Consider the following 23,973-nt stretch of genomic DNA (forward strand, 5'->3'; position numbering starts at 1 on the left):
GCCCTTCCCTGTCCCTTGTTGAAGTTACTCTGGTCCAATACTTTGAAATTAATGGACTGCAAAACAGACTGAGTGTGTGAGGTGACAGTAGAATGGACAGATATTGGGTGCAGAAGGTGACTGATGAGCTGAAGCAGTGGTCATCCTGTTGCACATCTGGACCCACGAGGTCCTGCACTTCAACTAGATGTGTTGGAGATACCATTATATTCTCCTCTCAAAGCATGTATTTGCTGCAGTACTAAGGCTGAGAAGACCAAAGATACTGAAGAGTCATCGCTGGACAGGACATCTTACTCACCCCACTACTCCAGTGACCCACAATTCAGTGATCCTGAGTTGGCCTTTGGGTAGCCCTAGGTCCTCTTCCCAGAAAAACCCTTCTGTTGAGGATATGTTGCCTATAATACCTTCCTCCCTGCTGCAACAAAGCCTCTGCTCCACGGGATTCGATGAGCTGCTTGAATTCCCTGCGCTTCACAAGGGGAGGGGGAGCTGTCCAGAAATGGTTGGCTCTTGGTTCTCTCAGAGGAAAGGAGGAGGAGGAGTAAAAACCCCACTGATCAGTCAGTAGTTTCTTTTTATTGACAGTGTGCAATATTCTTATAAATCTGTCACCTGCAGGACAAGACAATTACCTGAAGAGCTAAAATCTACAGTCTACTCTCGGGTCACAGGCAAGGCTGAGATATCTAGGTAATATCAGAGGCACAATCACCTACAGAGAGGAAGCAGACAGAAAGAGGATGATAAGCACCACAATTTGCTTATATAACAACAGGGGACACAGAGCCATATATCTTCAGCAAAATAGCATCTCACTTCCTCCAAGAAACTGAACTATAATCTCAGCTGACAGAATACAAACTTCTGAGTATTATTTTAGCATGAGGAATAATCTTACTGCCAGCTTTGTTTCTGTGATGTGTCTGCTTTCCAGTTGCTCCAAATGGCTGTTCAGAGATGCTCAGGCAGAAGCTGTTTGAACAGGGACTGGAAAAATTCCTGTGATAAACCAGTGTGAAGTATAGGTCTGTGTTCATTGCCTCCTGTGGAAGTAACAGAATTAATTATTTAGCTGCTTATGGCCTTTGAACCTTAAGGGTTATGATCTGAACAAGAATACACCCTGTCCCTGAAGTTCACTGAAATGCAGATGCTGAAGCTATGAGGTTAATTCCCTTCCATAAAGGCAATCAAAACACCCTGATGGCACCTGGTGAACATTAAAGGCAGCTTTGGTTTCAAAGTCAGAAGCCCTTGGGAAAAACAGAGGTCACATTTGTCAGGTCACTCTTTGCTCTCCAAACATTGTTTTCCTCCTTTCTTTCTTTATGTTTTCATTAACACTATCAAGCCTGACAAATATTTTCCTTCTTTTTTTCCTTTCTTCTCCCTCTCTCCCTGTCTCCCTTGATTTCTTCCACCATCTGTACCAGCCTGTTCTACCCTTACCCTGTGAAAACTTGATTAAGAGAGTGAGCTCATGTATATGGTAAAATAGCAAACCAGAGCTGGTAAAGCCAAGCGTATCTATTTTGTAATCTTCATATGGCTGTTCTCCTGTGCATGTCTTTAGTCAGCATCCATGCAATGTTATGCAAGGAAAACAATTCCTGTACCTTAAAGCAGAACCCCTACCCATGTGGCTCCTGAGGGTGAAACAAGCAGGGAACAGCTTTTATAGGAAAAGTGAAAAAAACCACAACACTGAAGCAGCTGGTCTAGGAGTTTGTTTTCGAGAGAGGTTATTGGCAGGAAAGAAAAATAAAGGAGTGGGGGAAGAGGAGACTTCTCCCTACAAGGAGATTCTTCTCAACAGTTCATTGGTGGTAAATTCACATCCTAAGCCAGAAAGACTCATACCCTCCTTCACAGATGTCACACCCGTCCAACCTTATGTAACAGAGGTGAAGATGGTCCCAGTATCTATGTAAGCTGCACTCGTGGCAATTCTTAATTAAACACTTGCAAAGTCATTACATTTCATCACTAAATAAAACAGTGTTTCAAAGCTGGAAATACTTTGTAGAAGTCAGAACTGCTGTACTGCTTCTAACAACCCAGCACAGCAGACCTGAAGCTGTCTCCTTTCATGGGTCTAGGCATCTATGTCTGTTATTATCTGTTGGTGAAAAGGAGCAGCATGAACACATGTTGGCATGGCAATATAGGGGGAATTTGTTCCCAAGCAGGCCCTTACCCTGTAATTTTGTATATCTGTGAATACACTTAATCAGGAAGTGTACTGTATTTTAATGGATGAAAAAGTGCCTTTCCGTTAGAAAGGATTGCTATAGTGATTAACATCACTCCTTATTAAAATCCTGCTATCTCTTACTTATGTGTAAAGATAAAATAACTGAATAAGCCCTTTAATTTAAACTGAGTTTCTTCATACACTTGTTCATAAGCAAGGTTTAGACTGCAGCTGGAAGGATGGTACACACGCATCCTGTCCTCCAGGCTCTGAGAGAATAAACTGCTACAAGCAGGTTGAAACACACCTTAAACTTAATTTCTGGAGACATTAAACTTCTGAGATCCCACCCACAAATAATAAAGACATCATTCTGCCAACAGTCATAAGAGCATGCCCAGGACTGGAGGCACCAACCATCTCCACAGTCCTTGGATCTCCTTCTCCACCCACCTCCATATATCAAAATAATTTGATCCAATGTACTACATCTGCTTAGCAAAATCAGGGCTAATAGATATCCTACATAAATCACCTATATCCTATATAAATCACCAGAAGCTGACACTGAATTCTTCTCTCATTTTTGCTCATGCAACCCAGACACACTCTAGCAAATTCCCAGGGGCAAATTAAGCCAGTGATACCCTTCCACACTTACCTAGACACAGAGTAAAGTACAGAATATTTTCACTACACACAATTTATTTACAGGTAGGTGTTGATAGACTACTACAAAACTTTGAGACACCAAAATAAAGAGGGCTGGGTAGGATGAGTCTGCATTTATTCTGAGTTCACCTTTTAAGGAATAAAAACAAGGGGCAATATTGGTGCTTAAAAAGAAACCAGCACTAAATGGACATGAAAGCAGTAGCTTTGCAAGAACTTTTCCCCACAGCAGAGCATCCATCTGTGCTTCAAAAACTCACCAAAGTTTTGGTCATGACTGATCTAGCCAACTCTGCTTTTGGCTGGACACAGCCTCGGTTTTCCCTCTCTCCCTCTGTTTATAACTGGTTGACACATTAAAAAGCATGGCATTTTTGCAGGGGGTGCTATATGGAGATCTGCAACATTTTATAAAATCATTCTCCTTGTTCTTCTTTCCATTTGTTCTACCCCAAAGCACTTGTGAGAGACAAGGATTGTTATAGGTGACGGTGTGAGTGCTAGAGCTGCACCACAGACTAGAATTTATTCCAGGTGGTAGACCTGATGTACACAGAGCATGGGCCAGGCACTGGTGGCTGCCCCAGGGCAACGTGACAGTCATCTGGTGTCACTGTGAGCTCTGCCACCTGCTCCAACGGTGCCAGGAGCTGAGGGCTGTCCCTGATTGATGTGTGCTCCTGGGCCCCTGTGGGTGGAGGATGTGGGTTGGCCCCGCCACCGCACCGACCTGAGCTTCCCTCTGACATTGCATAAGAAGACAGACCAAGACTCATACCTGCCCACCCACACAGACAAGCCAGCAGATATAAAAATACATGACCTTAAAAAACAGCACACAATCTCTCAGTTTTAAATTTTTTTTTCCCCTTTCTCACCAGCACCAGCTCTGCAGACTCGAAATCAAGTTACACATACAAACAGGGTTGGGCTGTTGCCTCCACCACATTTGCTACCACATTCCTATGGCCACCCTCCTAGAAATTCCCTCAAATATTTCTAACTTCCCACTTCTCTATTTGATTCCAAAAATAAAAAAGGAGAGGTGAGGAAGAGAAAAAGAAAAAAAATTGCACTATTCTCTGTATGAAAAGTACAAGTTTGGCTGAAGAAAGTATCTATAAAATACAGAAGGACCAACTTTTCAAGTTTACAAAAACAACCTCTTCTACCACATATGCTCACCTATCTCCTGAAAGGAAATTCACTGCTCAGAAATCTGATATTCCACATGCTCTAATTAAGGAAAAAGGAAATAGCTTTCAGTCTCTTGTTCAAGGGCCAATGAACATAAGTCAAACACTCACCTAAAACCAAGAAAACACTTCAAAAAGAAGTAAAACAAACATTCTGCTAATTTCCCAGATGTATTTCCAGCAATGTTTCTGATATAGACGCAATGGGTAGGAAAGAGGAAAATAATTTAGTGATGTGGAAGACATACCTTTATAACGCATCCTCAGCCCTTATTATGCATTTGTGATGGAGGGATTTTCTCTTCTCTGCTTTAGCAGGGCTCCCTGACATAAAATGAACAGTGTCACATCTCAGAAAAGCTACTTTCTGAAAAGCATTATGGTTCTCTGGCCACACTTTTTCCTGTAGCACCTCTTAAATGCTTAAGTAAAGTTAGCAAGAGTCAAGGTTTACATAGTAAGTCTTCATTTACACTCTGAAGTTTCAGGAAGAAAGTATTCCTCCTCCATGTGTTTAGGAAACTCCAAGACTTCCTTCACAATGAAAAAAACCACTGTCTGTGGTGTAACCTTGTTGCTTTGCTTGCTTCCAACCAGTTGAGTGATAGTGAGTATTCATCACATTTGTACCAAAGAATAAAAAAGAAAAGCCCTAACCAGAAATATAATTTACATGCACATTTCCAGTTCCACTGAGCATCACAGCTACCTGCCCAAGTCTGGCCCCTTTGAGGTCATTGACAATGCTGAAAGAAGGCAGGTTTTGAAATTAGGGATTGTTACCAAGGATTGTTCGTTAAACAAGCCAGCTAAGGCTTTTTTTTTCCAAATCTAGAAACTAAAAAGAACACACTTCAGGTTTTCAAAGTGAATGCACTCTATTTTATTTCAGCCAGTGAAATTGGAAAGGAGACAGTGGCAGGAAAGACACCACTTGTTGAGAGACAAGGCCTGATGCCAAGAGATGGCCATGCATACCATTCTGCCTCAGAGTCAGCTGCAGCAACAATAATTGGGATGCAAAGGTACAAATAGGACATATAATTCTTCTTATCTATTATATTCCACCACTGCTAGTGCAGTGTAAGACACACTGTTCTTTAGATGCTAATGCTACGGGACATCTAGCCCCTTCCATCTTGTTTACAATCAAGTTAAATACAAGCCACCTTTAAAAGCAGAAAGTAAATGCTAGCTTCCTTTCTCAGTGTGTTTTATTTGTTGATCATTTCCTGGGAAAGTGGTAAACACTTCTGCTGAAAATCATTGATCTGAAAATACTTTACAGCTATGGGCTATGTTACACACCAGGAAAAAGAAAAGAGCTCCGGGATGTTTACAGGTTGTGCCTATGAAATACCTTCAGAGAAATTGTAATTTTGCATCTTTACAACATTCTGTATCTTAGCACTGTTAACAGAAAAAATAGACATAATTCTGTCTGAATTAAAATTATGGTGAGAATAAATCCATTATTACTATCATTAGAAGTAATAAAACAATTTTTATGCAGCACCTTTTTATTCACAGAAGTCAAGGCACCTTGCTTATTGTTCTCATTTTACAAATGTAAGACCTTGGGAACTTTGAGATGCAGTTTCTTTATTAAGGTCATACAAAATGCCACTGACAGACCCTGGGACACAGCACAGGCTCTGCAGTCCTTCCAGATGGTAGGCAACAAAGCTAGATACCCTGTTTTTTTCCTTCTGTGTATTTTGATCTGCCTCATTCAGCACTTAACATAGCACTGCTTCAAATCCTGGCTTTGCAAGAACACAACTGCTTTTTTCCCTAGAACTGCTCTGCTTTGTGCAACACTGAGCATCTACATGTACAAACACACTCAACATCAATTTGTGCCTGAAGAGTCATCTTCCCCCTGCTATCACAATTACCACTAGAGTGCATATTTGGAAAAAATAGATGAAAAAATACTCAAAAGTTTGAGATTCTGCCCTGTCTTTTTTCTGGCAGGGCAAAAATGTAACATACTCTTGCAGTTTTTTCTCTTGGTCAGAGTGCATAATGCCCCAATCATATCTACAAAAGTAGCATTTTTAAAATAATTTGTATTGGTTGTGAATCTATTCTACCTCTAAGACAGCAGCACCTTTGCCTTTCACCCTCAGCTGATCTAATAAATGCAGGCTTGGAACTGACAAAAGACAGCAAACATGTCAAAAGCAAAAGAAAAAAAAATCCAAGCCAGAAAGAGCTACACGTTTCAGGAATATAAAAAAGCTCACAGTGATTCCTCAGTTTCAGATGGTATCAGCAGAATGTCATAACCATCTTTTTTCCCCCCACCTCCATTTCATATTGAATACCTGGGACTGCCAGAACTCCCTTTAACTGAGCAGAAATTTCCCTGCCAGCTACAGCTGTTGAAAGCTTGAGCCAACCAGCCCAACACAGCTGGATGAATTACAGTAAGTTATAACAAATTCAAGGACCTTCAGCCACCAGCTGCACATCTTTTCACTGCAGAGGTTCCTCCACAAATGGAAAAGTTGTACAAGTCCGTCCTCCTGCAATCCAACTGAAGCAGGAAGAAGCATCCTTTAGTCTCACAGAAAAGTTCTATAATTTGCAGTGTGAGCTCCACAAGGTCTTTGCATTGAATTGCATTGTCTTTTTCTTGCCCTTACAAAACCTCCCAAGCCAGACAGCAGCTCCAGATTACGAGGCCCCAGTATGTTGGCACTACTGAGTGAAAGATTGAGTGGATGCAGTAACCAGAGCCTGCCCAGCCCTACACAAGCTCCTCCTAAGCCAGGTGTTTTCCTTTGCCTGGAAAAATGTCATTAAACTGGAGAGTAGCAAACACTGTGGTGTTTAATCTTGTGGCTAATAGCAGAAGGGTTTTCTGTAGTTGGGATTTCAAAGCAAGGGGCCTGAGAAACAGGAGATCTTTTAAAGCTCCTCTGCCTATAGTGTGCTGAACTTACACTTTTAAGACAAAATGCAAAGTTTCCTCATCTATTCATCTACTAAAAAAACCCAACCAACTCATATTCCTGTGTAGCTGTAATACCAGGGACTTTGGAAGTACTTCTCTAAAGTTTCATTGTGCATTTTCTGACAATTAACACAATAAATCAGTTATGAGCTTTTTCAGACTCAGAAATAAATATCAGCTATTCAGACACATCTGCAATTATTGGTGGCAGGACAATGAACACTATGTGAATTGTCTTGCTAAGCAAAAAATAAGTGGAATGGATGAAATAATTATCTTACATCAAACACACAGTCAGATTCCAGCTCATCTTCCTGCTCATGTCTCTACACACTCTCAACACAGAAGAAATCTCATCTTTTAAGCAAACAAACACATTTAGGCACTAACCAAATTAGAAACTCTACAGAGTCAACAGATTATGATCTCATCACTTTTTTTTTTCCCCTCTCAAGCATTTCCTTTCCAAACTGAATTGAATTCATTTGAAAAAAATTTAAGCACAGAATATATTGAACTCTCTGGAGGAGGCAAGTTTCTCAGTCATGACTACACTACACTTTCAGTCTGGTTTTAATTTGACTTAAACCAATTTATTAGTTTGATTTTAAGCAAACACAGAAACCTTATAAGAGTGGATGCCACAGTACTAAACGGCATACTATTAAAAACCAGTAAATATAAATGCATTTTAAAGAGAAAGAACTCTCCAGTCTTGAGCTAAATGTAGCATATAAAGAGTTAAATTTAGAACAATAAACCATTACTCTTTTTTTTCCCCCAAAGGCAAGAGCTTGTAATTAACCCTCAAGGAAAATCATCAACTTCCACATTGCTCAGTTCTCTGTCCTTGAGACATTTATGGCAAAAATAAGCCCTGTGAGGCCCCATGGTGCAGGAACGCCCAAGTGCAGGTGTGTCTGTGGATATTTGTCTATTTTTTATTTTCAACATTTCCACACTGTGGCTACTTATCTAGACTGTCCTCTCCTTTCTATATTAATCTCTGTTTATTCTCCTGTTTGGCAGCGACAAAAGCACTCACACACTCCCGTTTATGGCCCTCTGGATCCTGCCTAGTAGCTGTGCTTTGACTCAACAAATTTCAGGAAAGTCAGTGCTGAGAAGAAATGTGCAACTTCCCAGACACATTGCTCTGGAAGGAAATGAGCTGCGCTCTGTAGGGAAAAGGAAATTGCTTTGGAAGTCTAGACCGAACCCTTCCTTTTCCATTCCTCCTCCTGTTTCCTCCTTGAATATATGTAAGACAAAACAAAAGGAAACTGAAGGATGAAAAAGAATGATTGGGCAGAGTTTCCACCTCTGTGTGTAATAAAAACACAGGTGGATGTGGATTTAAACACCAGAGAACCATCAGCTAGAGGAAAGGCAGGAGAGACACACGACTACTGAAGCACCTCAGAGACAAGGGTGTTGGCGGCATCTGGCAGAGCAAAATGGGAACCAGCAATGTGGTGAAAGGCAATATATTGTAGGCAGGCACTCTGATCCTCCTCTAGGATTTGTCTTTAGAATGCAATGAGTAATGCAGCTGCTGATCTAGTTGCCTATGATTGTGACAGTGAGAGGTAACAGGCTGCAAGATATTTAGCAAATTTCCTTTGTTCCTCCAAACTGAAGACACAGTAAGAAAAGCAAGTACGAAATAGGACTAGAAGGGCAGAGAAGCTTGAAACAATCCATTGAACTCAGCTGCATTTTAGAAAAAGTCCATGGAGACTCTATGAACAAAGATAGAGGTCAGACAGTTTAACCAACAAGGTCTCAATTTGGCAGGGAATGCCATCAATATAAATAATGAAACAAAAATATAAGTATATTATAAAAGAAAATCAAGAAATCACCATGTAAGTTTGGTACTATTTGATTCAACTGTGGACCAGAAAATGCAAGAGCAATCTAAGTGAATTTTCCTAATTCAAAGAGCAAAAGACTGACCAAGGGAATGGACAAAGAAGTTTCTGGGTAGTGAGGAAATATGATCAATGTGGGAAAAAAGTTTGACTATAAATTTAAAAAATATTAAATGTTATGGCAGAGGAATTTTTAAAACATCTGCACAAGGGGCACCAAGGAAAGCAATCCTGTGAAGGAAAAAGCAAGAAAATACAGGTGCCTGTGGACATTTAAACTAAACTGCAGCGTGGGCAAGAACTAAGTTTTTCCACAAGCTTCCTTTATTTCCTGCCTAAATGAAAGGATATGTTTTGTTTGAGTTTGTTTGGTTTTGATAAGAAGCAACAAAAGAGGAAAGAGTGGGAAACCAATCAATCATAAAATTCTTCTGCTGTGCACCTTGGAAATTCTGCACAATCTGAGTACTCTGAATTCATGCTGAAGAGATTCACTGCAGCTTATGTGACCTTCCCCCCTCACGCACATATAGAAAAAGAGTTACATCAAGTGTGCAGTGGGGCTGCAAGATCACAGATTTCTCGTACCCAAGGTGAGAGCTCAGGCACTGCCCTTGGTCTGTCTTCTCACAGACATGTAAACCATTACATAAGGCAGCACTCTCAGCATTTTCTGTCCCACTCCCTAAGGACAAAATATGAAAAGACAACACTTTGAACCACCCTTCAGCCCTGCTGGCACATGCTTCCATATGGAGCAGGGGAGAGGAAAGGGAAGCAGTGATGGGAGAACGTATCAACCAAAAGTTCACAGGGAGGAGTGCTGCAAACGCCTGCTGAAATCACACCACTAATATCCTGAGATTATACTGGCCTACAGCATGTGCTGGAGCTTAAAATGTTTAGTTTATAAGTTGTGCTACTTTCCAGTAAAAAAAAAAAAAAAAAAAAAAAAAAGAGAGAAAAAAAAGGAGAGAGGGGTTTGAGTTTGTTTTCTTTCCGACCAAGTGCAGGAAAGAAATTTTATTCCTTAAGGAAAGTTCTCAGGAGTGGAAATGAATGTGAGGATTGTATGTATGAATCATCCTGTTAATTCCCTAAATCCCACACCATGTGGAGTTCAGATAATGTTTTCAGCAAGGAAACTTTAAAAAAAATAATTTAAATTTATTTTTCTAAAAGGAAGAAAAAAAAAAAAAAAGAAAGAAGTGGTTTAGAGCTCCTCCCTTCCTAAATCACAGTTGGACCCAGAAAGACCAGTTTTGTTTTTAAACAAAGTCAGCAAATTGCCCCTAAGCTGGTCGGTTCCAGTAATTGGCATCAGGGTAATAACAGTCACTCATTTGGTTTCCCCTTTGCCAGACCAAAAATAACCAGTCAGGCAAATTCTTCCCAAAAGTGTTTATTTCAGCTGAAGGAAGTACAGTTAGGTTGCAGACACATCTTTCCCACAGCTGGAAAATGAACACCTCTATACATCGTGTAGATGTTTTCCCACCCCTATCTACGTACTCAGAGTTACAACTAGACATATTAGATATTCAAAACAACTAAAAGCATATCCTCCCTTTCTTGTTAGGAACAGCAGCAACAGAATTACTTTTATCAGATGCTGCCTGTAAAATATAGCCTTTGTGTTGTTTACAGCATGTTGTTAATGCACTAGATGAAAAATATCCATTTGCCCTACAATAATTGGAAACTTATGGTGATTGCAGGGACTAATAAATCAATATAAAAGCACCTTTCATATTTATTTGAGGCAGGTACATAGTTTCATCCACCTAAAAAGCATAAAATCATCAACATCACAGGAAGTTTTCCAGAAGTTAAGTTGAAGCACTTCCAGGTAACCAGCTTGGGCATGCCAAGTAGCCACAACATTATTCAGTGTACTTACAGCAGAGAGAGCCTCAAGTGCAGAGGGAGTGTGAAGCTTGATGTGCACAGTCCTTCCAAGACACCCCACCACAAGGACACTGAGGCTGTTGCTGAGAGCAGGGACTGTACAGAAGTATTGGCCTTGACAGCTGGTAAAGTGATCCATCTGAATCTCCTAAGAGAATAGAGACATCACATAAAAGAGATTTGAACAATAATAATTTAGAACTGTTAAAAACAGGTCATCCACACCACTATGGCTACTCATGTCCCCTCCCAGTCCTTCCAAAACAGGAGAATCACATCTCAGTTTCATTCCAATGGATATAAACCAGCATTTTTCCCAGAGCTTGGAAAGGAAATGAGTGCCAAGGTTGGGCATAGGACAATAACATGGAGTTCACAGAGAGAACTGTTTCATAACTTTTGAAAAATTTAGCTGAGTGAGTCTACTGCAACAAGAACATTAACTAAAAGAAGCAGCTGAAAACAATTTTTCTACCCGTGGTCATTCAGCATGAGACAGTGGAAGGAAATAACAGTGAGTCAGTTTGACATAGGATGGAGCAAAATCTGAAGCAATACTGGATATAAACCCCAAGAGATAAAGGCCAGAGTAAGCTACTGATGAATCTTGATGAAGTCACATCCAAAAGAAATTGATCTCTAAACTCTGGTCTCCAAACTACAATACATTTCTTGAATTACATAGCTTTAAGTTAGGTTTAAAAATGTAGTAGGAAATGAAACATTTTCACTTGTTACATTTCTCTTCTAAAAATGGATAACATGCCCATAGAGTTTCAATGCAAATGAGACAATATGGTAGCTGTTGTTGCATCTACAGAGCTGCATTTGTGTAGATACATATATATGTTTATGCACACAGTATAAACCAATTTTATCTCCACACAAACTATAAAAGGCTTGTTTCAGACCTGAGAAATTGTGCTTCCAACAGATATTTTTCTGCAACAGGTCATGTAATAGAAGACATTTCTTCACTGATCTACATGGTATTAGACACACCATTTCCATTGTAATGGCATTTGTAAGCATGCAACACATGCTTATTCCCCTTCCTTCTTTTCAATTATCTGACATACATCAGTTGACTGAAAATAATTACTCATTATCAACTCATTAAAAAAGCCAGTCTCAACACATTAAAAAAAAAAAAAAAGTAAGGTGTTCTTCTTAATAACCTTCTTGGCTTCCTCAACAGCACTTAAAAAAATATGTATTTAATTTCCCTGAAAACGAAACAGTAGTATTTATGTTCTGTACATAAGCAAAGGATAAAACCTTCACAATGCAACTCTTTAAAGCCCCATAATTTACACTTTGGTGTCATAAACCAGCAATAAAATATTTTAGAGATAGCCATAAAATTGTGATCCAAGTTCTTCCTTTTCAAAATCTCTGCTTCAACTCAGCTGTTAGAGTCTGAGCAGAATTATTTACATTTGATCAGTGGCAAAGTTCCCACATAGTCTGAACTGTTCCAAAGTTGCCCATTTTCTGATGGAGCCTCCCAGCTCAGGTTCAGCCCCATTCCTGGAAGGGGCTGGACATTTTGCTGCAAATGCTTTCACCTAAAGAAGCATCTATCACTGAACCCTAACTGCTACATCTGAAATAACATGGAAGTTTGGGGCAAGGAAAAGAAAGGCAGGGCTGTCACTGAACATCAGATTTCTGGTGGGCTGTGGCGGATATGGAATTTGAGGGCTGGTCTTGTAGAAGGGTTTGCCTCAGTTCTGAATTTCACTGTTTTCAGAGCCTGCATCTCTGAGGTGATCAAGCACTGCACCAACTAAACCCAAAATTTCCCCCACTTATCAGAAACATGATAATCTGTGAAATCCTTGAGTCTTACCCTTGAACAGATCCAGTGAATCTGAGAGTGGAAACCAAAGGCAGACCCTCTAGGATCTGACTTGCTGCCTTACCTTTTGGACTGCCAGAAGCCATTATCCCCATCCCCAGAGGTGTCCAGGGCAGCTAGAACCAGCTCCATGGGCATGGATGACATATCTCAAGGGTGCTGTGCCTGCCTTACAGGCTGTGATCCAATTCCAGCTACTTCTAGACAGTCTCTGTACAGGAGATGTGTTTGTTTTGGCTCTCTCATTTAAAGTTTTGGATCCAAATATTAAATTAAAAGCAAAATAATGCTCCAACCCAAATCAGACTGAGAACTAAAGTTGGAAACATACAAGTAAGGTGTCACACACACACCAGAAAGTTTATTTCAACTTGTTCTCAAACAGGACAAAGTAAATAAGAGGAAGTATGGAACAGTCCACATCCATAGGATGCTTCACCAGAAATCACAAGTTCTTTAAAAATTATTTGAGGTTTCAATCTACACTCATTGCAGTCAGCTGGAATTTTGCACTTTTTTAGTGGAGATACAAGAAGATGAGATATTGCAGAAGATGAAGCAGTGAGCTCTGACAATCCAACACACTGTTATAGAAAATCCCAAGTCCAGGTCTCATAGTAAGCTGTTTAGATCTGATCCAGAAGCAGCAGAGTGGTTATGTTAATAAATAACTCACAATCGGTGAGAGATTATCTTTGATTCTGCTGTTGACCCACTGAACTAGAGCAAAGACATTTGCCTATTACTGCAGTGAGTTATCAGTAGGACATTACAATAACTGAGCAGATGTCATACAATAGAAAATAAGCATGGGAAAGTTACATAAAATGCTAAGGCAAAAGCTTGAATTTTGGTCTTCCTAATACTCATTCCTTTACTTGGCCACAGGAAGCAGACTACAACATACAACCCTGTCCAGTGAGAAATATTACAGTCAGGAAGTGCATAACAATTCACTTACTCTCATTGCTTCTTTCTTCAAAGAATAAATTCATTTTACCAAATATATTTTTTTCACCATTTCCAGACGACAAGTCCTTCTCTACTCCCACCACCTCCTTTCCTGCAGGTTGTTTTTCCCTCACTGAGATTCCAGTGGGTCTCCAGTGGGATTCCAGTGTCATTTCTTTAATTTATTTGAGGGTTTCAAAAATGTAAACAGTCTACTAGCATTTCCTTGGCAAGACAAGTATCAATGATGACCAGATATAGATTTTAAAAGGTTTTCCTGCATGCCTCACAGTCACATGTTGTGATTTTGTTTTTCAGTTGTAGGTTTTACTCAACTTGGAAATCATCACAGTCAGTATTTCAGGATATTCAAGATTCCTGGAAACTTCTAAGAATCATAACATGTCAGGCCCTGATTTGGAAATATGCCTACCTGTTTAACCTCAAGCACAAGACCTCACATCTTCACTACACAAAACTTTAATCAAGCGTTTAACTTTGAACATATATCGAAGCGCTTTGCTGCATCAGGAAGGATCTGGACCTTTTTAAAGAGCAGCATTGTTAATTGACTGCAAAGATGTTATATCCTGCAACAAGGCTCTCAATGAGCCGTGCCTGCTGGCAAGCAGCTCTGATAGCACCCAGCAGCCAGCTGGTCCTCAGCAGCAGGGCACGCAGATTGCTGCATTGCTCATGGGGTAATGAGTGCATGCTCCCCTCTCTCAAATAACTAAATAACTGCAGGACAGGTTGCTGCTTGCTCCAAATATGCTGGTTTGTGTGCATACCTGGCCACTAGTCACTGTAATTGGAAAAAAAAATCTCCTTTTTACAGTCATCTATAATACAACACTGAAGTGATTTACTTGAATGGTGGAAGGATACATAAGGCAATAAAACATCTTTTACAGCTGGTTAAGCACTAAAACAAAGCTGAGACATTTGATAGCTGCAGGAGGGTTACTGGTGAGGATATTCTAATGTAGTGAACACTCACAAAATAAAAGGAGATAAAAAAATCAAATCTCATGCTTGTTTCCTTCATGTTTTTTCATCTTTTGGAGCTGCACAGAACTGCAGCTGCCACTTCCCTCAGACTTTCTGCAGAAGCTGGTAACAAGGGCATGCAGTTTGGGCACAAACTGAGCAAAGAAAGGTTTTGGAAAGTGTAAATATGTTTGAGGACAGGTAAATAAATAATTGATCAAAGCCACATCCTTGGTGGAAAAGGAATTCTATGATTAGGAATCATGTTTCCAAAATATTTGCTTCAGTATCGTCAGCAATCTAACTTTGAAAAGCTGAGGCAATCACACTCTGCCATGACACAGGCATGTGCAAATAATTTGAATGCAAAGAAGTTAAACCCACTACAGCAGCTCTAAATTCATCCTAAGTGTGGAATTATTCATTTTGTGCATGTAAATGTTACCATCCATCGTTACAGGAATTATTTTGAAAAGCTGAATTGCCTGCTTGGGGAAAGCGTTCCATGGTGTCAATAAAAACTTTGGTTCATCAAGGGAACATTTGCTGTTTCTAGGCTGTGATTCTTCTCTTGTAATAGACTACCATATTACAGAGCCTGAAAGTAAAAGCATGTTGAAATAATGCAGCTCCTTTAGGCTAGTCCAGATTAAAATCAAGATTCTCACACCATTCTCAAATAAAAAGCAAAATTAGAGGAATTTAAGTAAAACTTCATGTACTTTTATTTTAATTGTAACAGAATCTACTTAACACCTTTATTCCTTCTCCTTTTTTCCACAACTCTTTATACAAATTTCTCAGGTAAATAATTACTGTGTGTATTCTTTGTGTTCTCTCCACACACTGTGCACTGTTTTTGTATTGAATCAAACCATATAGGCCCTCAAATTAATTCAAATGAAAAAAAATATTCTAGCAGCTTAATCTGGTTTTCATTTCTTCTCCTCCATCTAACTTTGCTGCTTACTTTGGATGGGCAGCTGGTCTGCAGTCTCTAGTTACAAACTTTTACAGAACTTAAATAAAGTGCAGAGGTTAATTAAAAAAAAAATTGGGCACATACTGTGTGAAAATACTTTTCTAAACTTCTCTGAAAAGCATGGGTCAAATAGTGGAGCTGCTGTTACAAATAATTTCTAATATACCTCTGATGAACAAGGTTATCTTCAACCCTTTCCGCTGCTGTAGAATAGTTAGATTTCAGCTCAAACTGTACCACTTTGACATGCTTCTGTTACCTTATTTGTGGCATCTTGAGTAAAGCCATTGCTGTTTATAATAATTAATTTTTTGTTTGAAAAATCCTTGTAGAAATCCACAACTAATGGAACACATCAGAAGACTATCAGATTTGGCATGATTTTCTTTTTTCCCCCTTGAAGATGGAGTTGCTTTGGACACAGTGTCAGAATCTCTTAAGTAATATGTGAAAAGGAAGCATATGTTCTCTTAATGTCACTTTATTCAGAACAACAAATCAAGGGCTTTTTTCTTCTTCTTTTTGATTTTCAGCAGTAGTTTACACCATGAAAAAGCAGTGTAGCTTTCTGGTTCTTCCACCATCTCCAGTGTCCTGTAAATGATATCCGAAGGATGGAAAGAGTGTCAGCTCTTCTATCACCATAGTATTTGGATTCCTAGTCATACATTCATTCAAATTCAGAGAGATTTAATTTAAACCAAGCCTGAGTGCTTGTGGTTTTCTTAGACCACAACCAACTTCCAGGACTTTCAGTTTGCAAAAGTCATCGGAACATTAATAATTCTTCTCCCTTGAATCACAGATACTGCATTGCCATTTATTCATCTTCCTGTAAACACATCTTTTACTTCAACAGAAATCAGGTACATCCTACACATCTAATCAGCACAATCACAGTACTTCAAACCCAACTTTAATCAAAGCTATAGTGTCCAGACTATTTTTATACACAGCTACCACCAGTGCCTATTTTAGTTGTAGCGGGGAACTCTGCATTTTTCACACATCCCTCTCTACTTATCAATGAATAATATATCTCTGTGTAATTAACTTTCATATTTACCTAATACTCAGGACTTAGAAATGACACAGATGAGGCATGATGGAAGTAGGTCATTCAGGCAGTGTTTACATCTTGCCTCCATTGAAAACTGATCCCCAGGTTTACCAACATATCCCCCTTCCTCTGCCCAGGAGGATTCAAATCTGGAGTAGAATGTCTGATTCCAGTGTGTTTAAAAACCATCTGCTCTTCTCTGCATTTGCTTATTTTAGGCTACCAATAAATTCCCCCTAACTTGGTGCTTTCCCTGTCCTTCTCTACTCCCACCACCTCCTTTCCTGCAGGTTGTTTTTCCCTCACTGAGATTCCAGTGGGTCTTGTGCACAGAACTGTAGACATACATTGATTTAAACACAGAAGTACAGAAGTACTTGGGAGAGGAGGAAGTGTTACAAAGAAAGGATTGTAAAGCTACCAGTATACCAAGTAAGGCTCTTTTTTTTCTTTAATTCCATCCTCCACCACAGTGGACCCTGGAAAACAAGTGTCCCCTTTCTCTCTCACCCAGCCTGATTCTGGGCTGCTCTCTCTCTTGACATTACTGCAAGTCTCATGACTCAAAGACACAGTTCCCAAAGAGAAATGCTCAAATGAGAAAGTCATGACCAGTTGACCACAAATGCTACCATTATTCATCGTTAGGCTGAATTATTCCTGCCCACCATGGATCACATCATTATGTAAAGGCATGAGCTAAGAATATGGGAAAAGACTGGCAAAAGGCCTCTTTAAGAAGCATGCCAAATTTCACCAATTCATTTAAAGAACAAAGCATATCTATCAAGGTAATCTCTATATATTCTGAATGCTTACATGTTAAAAGAAGTCCAGGTATTTATTTCTGAACTTCCATGCACACATTTCCCTAACTTATGTTTTCAGCAGAGGGGACTAGATATTATAACAGCATCAGCATATAAAAAAATTCAGCTGTTTTTTCCATAGCTTCATACACTACTGCGGTCATTTCTCTTGGCAGAAACATTTTAAAATCTGCAAGAAAAGACCAGAATCAAACTTGACTTTCAGATTTATTTTTTTTTTACCTCTTTCCTTTTTAAACTTGAGTATTGTCAGACTTGGGTTTAGCAGGAATATTTAGAGTTCTGTCAGTCCATTTCTTTTTTCTAAGCTCTGCACAGAGAAGTAAGTTTATAATTCAAAAAATCATCCATTAACAAAATAAATGAAGAAAAACCTCCCTCAAGGGAAGACTTCTTTTAAATTAGAGAGAAGACTAATCAAAGAGAAAATGGCAGCAGCCGATTTTCAGGGCACCACCCCATGAAGACCCAGTTAGCAATTACACACATACATCACAATAAGCCACACACAGTTTGAATATGCTGGAGCTGGACCCACACAGCATTGCAACTCAATAATTTCATTTCTCTGCTCCCTGGGATCATAGGGACAATTGTGGTAGGCTTTGGCACACATGCACAATCAGGAATGCTGCAGAACTGTCATCACCCTCATACAGTCATTTGTGGCACAACTGAGGGCAAGCAGAGGAGATATGAAGGGGTACAGCAAAGAGACCAGAGCTCGAGATGAGCACATGATGCTCCCCTATGAGCAGCATCAGGTGATGCTGAGATACAGGAGTTATAAGCACCTGGTTTATTAAAGGAATGCAGGACCTGAAATGAAGCCACCAAGGTTCCCAGTCTGTGAGCACAAACACATCATTCCTGACTTCAAACTGGCCAAGCTTCGCTCCTGAGGAGCAGCATTAGCAGCACAAGCTTCCCTTCTCCCCTTTCTGCCTCCATGCACTGTGCCCTTGGTGTGTTCCCCACAGGAAGAGACATGGAGCAGAGTTGGTGCAGGAAACACACAGGAGGGAGGCAGCAGCCACAGTGCAGCTCCCCAGCCAGCTCAAGGCTTCACCTTCCACTGGCACTCCATTTCTCCTTGACAAGTTGTTAAACAACCACCTGACTACAGCCAGCCCCTCTCAGGGGCCAAGTCTAAGTGTGTTATTGCACATTTATGCAAGGCAAGTTTTCAGATTTGAAAAAATTTTTATGTAACAAAACATAAAAATAAATTTGCCACACTTGGAGATTAAGAGCATATATTCTCAGATAAACACCAACACCCAAAGGAATGGCTTAATGCTTAAAATATTTTGGCAGAATGGCATGTAGTCCACAGGCCCCACAGGTTGCTTGGAAAGCAGGAGTAGAAACAAATGTGTGGCAAAGATTTTGTTAATATGTTCATTTTAGCTATACCGGCTAGTTTGGGCTGATTAACAACCCCAGGAAAAAGAGCAGAAGACACAGAGAGGGAGAAGAACCTTTAAAGCTGCACTTACCCAAGGTTTGTATCATGCTCAGGTTTCTAACCCTTTAGCCATGCTCTAACCTCTTACCAGTAAAACACACTCAACAGTGTCCACAACAAAGAAATCAGACCTCTTCACAGCAGCTAAAAATGTGACTTGCCTCCTTCATCTGCAGGCAGTATTAAAGGGCTAGGGAGGCTCTTCAGCTGTGCTGCATCCTCAGCACACACAGGGGCTCTGGGAAGGGGAAGAGGGGAGGAAGAGGGGTCAGAAAGCAGTAGCTGCTCTCCCTAACCTGAGCACAGAAGCCATGAAAAACTGTGCACATTGTGAAGGCAAGCAGCCTACACAGCATGCCTGGAAAGTGATGTTTTAGGATAACAAAAAGCTACTCTGTGATGAGGTTGTTTAAAAGCAACCCACAGGTCTAACAAATATAGTGGACTTAAGGAGTGATGGAAGAAGTTGCTCATGCCAAAGGAAAGGAAAAATGTCTTGAAGAAAACAAAGAAAACCCAAATCACCTCTCCTCCCATCCCATTTTTTCCCTTCTGTAATGTTGAAAAGAAAAAGCCTCACATTTGGAAATCCTGCCATAACATTCCTAGCAGGTAGGGAAAGACAAATATAGGGGAATTCCATTTACCTCAAAGGTTGGATTTTGTTTTATTTCAGTTCACTTTAGCTTTTTTTTTCTTTTTTTTTTTTTAACCTCAGGCTTTGAACTTTTCTTTTCTTTGATGTTTCAGGAAACCTTTCAGAAATCATGTCCAGATTTAATCCCTGTGCCAAGTCCTCCACCTCTGTGCTCCACACGCTGCTCGTTCAGTGCACTCGCCCAGAGCTCCTCCGTGCTGCCCTGCTGAGACCCAGGCTGAGGGAATAAGAAATGCCTCAAGCACCTCCCACTAATGTTGCAGCACTTATTCATTCCCACTGCTGTTCTGAATGAAAACAAACCCCAAAATTAACAAACTACAGCAAGAGAGTATGATCTGAGAGCAGGAAAAAATTGTTGATTTTTCACACCTCATTGGGGGTTTTTTCTTCCTGCACTATTTTTGTCCTCTTCCCTTCTGGGAGACAGCATCCCACTCCCCACAACCTCCCTGTGAGGAGGGCTTGCAAAAGACCCCAGGGCAGCAGAGTGCAGATGCCAGAGCCGCCCTCCATCCCTCCGTAGGCAGCCAGTGGCCTGACCTCCATCCCTCCCAGCGAGGCTGGATGTGTGAATGAGGTTTGGGGCCAGTTTCCATGGCAATGACACCACGCACTGCTGCCCATAGGGCTGGCTTTCTCACAGAGGTAGGCAGAGAAACAATAGACTGAGCTTAGCCGTACAGCTGAGCTTAAGGCATGGATGGAGGAGCCACCACCACGTGAAGGCAGAGCCTTCCCTTCCTCTGAATGTTTTCTCATGACTGCCTCTTTTTTTTTTTCCAATCTGTCCAATTTTTTTCCACTTTTTTTTTTAAGCAATCTGTCCTAAGCAGGCATTGAGGAGCACCAGTTTCAGCAGGTCACACACAGATGTGGCAGCATGTAGTCGTACATTCTTGCAGGCAGGAGAGACCATGCCATCTATATATGGTCAAACAGTGCTTCCAGTGACCCCTCTTTACCCTCTTATGTCTGAGAGAGTTTCTTAAGGGCTTTCCTCAGAACCACAAAGCCGGAGCTTTAATTCCTGACCTATTTCCAAAGCTCAGCAAAAGCCAGCACAGATGTATGTTCACCACAGAAACATCCTGTGATTTTGTAAAGCAATTTAAAAAAAAAATAAATCTGAAGTTGCAAGGCTAAGCACTCTGAAAGCTCTTGGATCAAAAAAGTCATTAGGAAAAAAAATAGTTATTGTTTGGTTTAATGTTTTCCATTTTAAATGAAAGTAATTTTCATTAGATGAAAGAGTTTAATGGTTTGAACAAAAATCTAAGGGTTTCGAACCTCCAGCATGGGTGTAGCATTTGATAACTAAATATTTCCTAAGCTCATGGAGGGGTAGAAAACCCACATTGCACAGGACATCCCTCAGCTCCACCACCTTCCTGTCTCACTCCTGACAAGGGCCTTGAGACACACCTTGGAGACAAGCACATGTTCCTAAGTTCAGGGCACATCAAGCTGCTATTCTCAAAGGCCTATTTTTTGGCTGGCCACTCCTGGCTCAATCATTTCCCAGGATTAGGAAATTAATTAATCCATTTTCTCGAGTCATAAAAATATTTTCCTGCCTTGACAATATTGGACTGTAAAGACCTTTTTCCAGAGCTGAATATCTTACTCAACCCTGCCAAGTAACAAGCATACTTTTCAAGGCTTTTTAGCTCTCTCGTATAACTGTCTTTCACAAATGCCAGACATCAAAGATTAATGTTGCCTGACGAGCCATAATTGACACAATGACAACCAAGTATCTCATATCATCATATAATCTTTTTTTAAGAAGCGTGGCAACCTTTCTAGCTATCCACATTTCCTTTAAACTTTTCACTTTAAACTCAGTGAAATGAATTTTAAAATTGGCAGTTTAGTATAATGAAGCATTTGTGAGAGCTGTAATGTCTTTTTCTCATTTTGCTCCTAATCGGCTCCCATAATTTGCACTTAATTCAGATTATCAATGTACCACTACTATGAAGGGGAGAAAATTGCAAAGTTTGATTGTAAAAGATTAAAAATACTGGTGAAAACCTAGCAGGTAAAATATGAATGCACAAAACAACCAGAAAGTTCTCACACCTGGCGTGAGAAAGTGGACATGAATATATTGAAAGTTCCCAAAAATCTTGGTCTCCTTCTTTCACATATATAGAAGAGCCTGCCAAACCCTAGAGAAACATTCCCACTTCAGGGGGGAGGAAGTAAACCACATGCCTTCCATAAATAGCACTCACCTCCCTTAAGTAAACCCTGTGCACTCAGCCTGTGACTATGCTACAGTTTAAATATTTTGCTAACCTTATGCTATATTTCCAGCCCAGCAAAAACCAACACCGCAAAACATCTGCCCCCTAGTTATAAGTGGGAGTGCTTAAGAGGCAGCTTTTCTTCTGTTTAGGGGCAGGGGTGCCCTCGCTAGGAATGCAGCCCAATTCATCCTAGGTCATGTGGAATGGCTCGGCTCAAAGGTCCCGCTATTTACCCACAGCTGAGAAATTGCCCAGCTACGCTGCCTTTAGAACGAAAGTGCCTTACCCTGCACAAGGGAAAGAGAGAGAATAGCATCAAAAGAATCAGTCTTACTGGGACTTTTAAATGAGAAATCAGCTGAGCAAGCCACTATCCAAGGAAAGAGGAGGAGGCTCCCTTGCACATATTATACGATTTAATTAATTAAGGCACATACCAGCAAAGTGCAAAGACAGCTCAACTGAAATGACAGGCTGGCCCAGAGCCCCTCAGCAGACTCAGTTTGGCTGCACCTGGGAAGACACAGGCATCAGGAAAGGCCACATTCAGTCTGCTAGGGAAAAGGCAGACATCTTCTCCTTTTAAACTTTGCATTGCCTCACCACACCCTCATCCATGGAGGGAAGCAAAGACCAAAGGAAACTGACAAGAAATCAGCACCCACTCAGTCCTCTGCTAGCTCTGACCCACTGAGTGAACAAATTCACACTTTGCATCTTTGGACAGCCCATTCTGGAGGCTGTATATCATATATGTCTCCTTTTCCACTCTCTCATCAGCAAAACATTGCTCTTGCTTTTAAAACCTCAACGATGAGGAGATTAAAAGCAGGGAAACAGGGAGATTACAATGGCAAATACACCGAGCCTGACCTTTCAGTATAGGAATTCTGGGTTGCAAAAAGCAGGCTCTGGGTAATGCAGTGTAAAGAGGAAGAAGCAGAGATAATCAGATAAGTCAACAAAAAAAAAAAAAAGGGGGGGGGAACCCCAATCACACCTTCACGCCTCTAAATAACTAAAGTAAAAGAGTGAAAATTGTCTTCTTTTGATCTGTCTGTATCACAGACACAGCTATCAACAATCAAGCTTGCTTAAAAATTGTGTTTAAAATAATTCTCTCAACTCCTTATTTGCACTGGAAGAGGATTCAGCAATATAATACACACAGATTCTTCTTTCGGTATTTGGCTTCACAGAAAATTAGTACCAAGAAAATAAAGGATGAGTCATAGCTGATCATATCATATCTGAAAGATAGCTTGAAATTTAAAAATAAATTAGGAAAACAACTGTAAAATAACCCCAAACAAACAAAAGAACAACAAAACAAACACACAGAAAACCCAAACCAAAACCAAACACACTACATAAGTAAAGCCTCCTGCAAATACTGCTGGCAAATTATCATTTACAAGTTGGCTACCTCCGATTTCTAAACTCCGGCAGCCTACCTGGGCTCCCACAACATTTGGCTTCATGGGTTACACAGAACAACTTTCCCTTTACCCTATTAATGTTTCAGTTAAGGTCACAAAGAATGCCATTTCCCTCTGGCTTCTTGACCAATTTTCCCAGAAAGGAGGGAAAGAAAATTTAAAGCATAAAATAGCTATTTGGAGGAATGTGAGGACTTTGCTAGAGCTGACTGTGATCTGAATTCATCTTTGCATTTCCTACCACAGGTGGCTGCCATGGCTGCACAAATCTTTCCCAGGGTAGAAGGCATTCCTGGGTTCCTCATTCAGTGGCTCTGCTTACCCTCTGTGAAATGACCTGAGTCTTTCTTTAAAAAAATAAAAATCAATTATCAATGTTTCAGTGTTTTAGATACATGCTGCTACGGCAGACCCCACAACAGATCCAGAAGGGCACAACACAAGTCAAATTCTTTATACATTTTAATTACAGTTTACACAAAGTGAAAGGCAGGTTAATAAGCTCAGTTCATTAAAAAAAAAATATTAAGAAATGGCATTCTTGTATGGAAGAACAGGGGACCTAGCCTTCAGAGGGCTGATCAGAAAATATATATTACATCCAAGAGTCACCCATAGTCCTCAGCTAAGAGGAGGGAATAAAAGGGGCAGGGAATGGAGAAAGGAA

The 23,973-nt window shown here is 40.3% G+C and overlaps 1 long non-coding RNA gene across 1 annotated transcript; it reads right to left on the reverse strand.

Annotated features, from left to right (window-relative positions):
* Positions 1-15,376: 15,376 nt before the first annotated feature.
* Positions 15,377-19,079, reverse strand: LOC135444059 (uncharacterized). Its single transcript, XR_010439160.1, has 3 exons — positions 18,986-19,079; positions 17,709-17,796; positions 15,377-16,190 (listed from the first exon to the last, which is right to left on the reverse strand). It is a non-coding gene; the product is annotated as an uncharacterized LOC135444059 (long non-coding RNA).
* Between the last annotated feature and the right edge of the window lie 4,894 nt (positions 19,080-23,973).

This window comes from Zonotrichia leucophrys, chromosome 2, assembly GCF_028769735.1.
Source record: "Zonotrichia leucophrys gambelii isolate GWCS_2022_RI chromosome 2, RI_Zleu_2.0, whole genome shotgun sequence".
Classification (NCBI taxonomy): Eukaryota; Metazoa; Chordata; class Aves; order Passeriformes; family Passerellidae; genus Zonotrichia; species Zonotrichia leucophrys.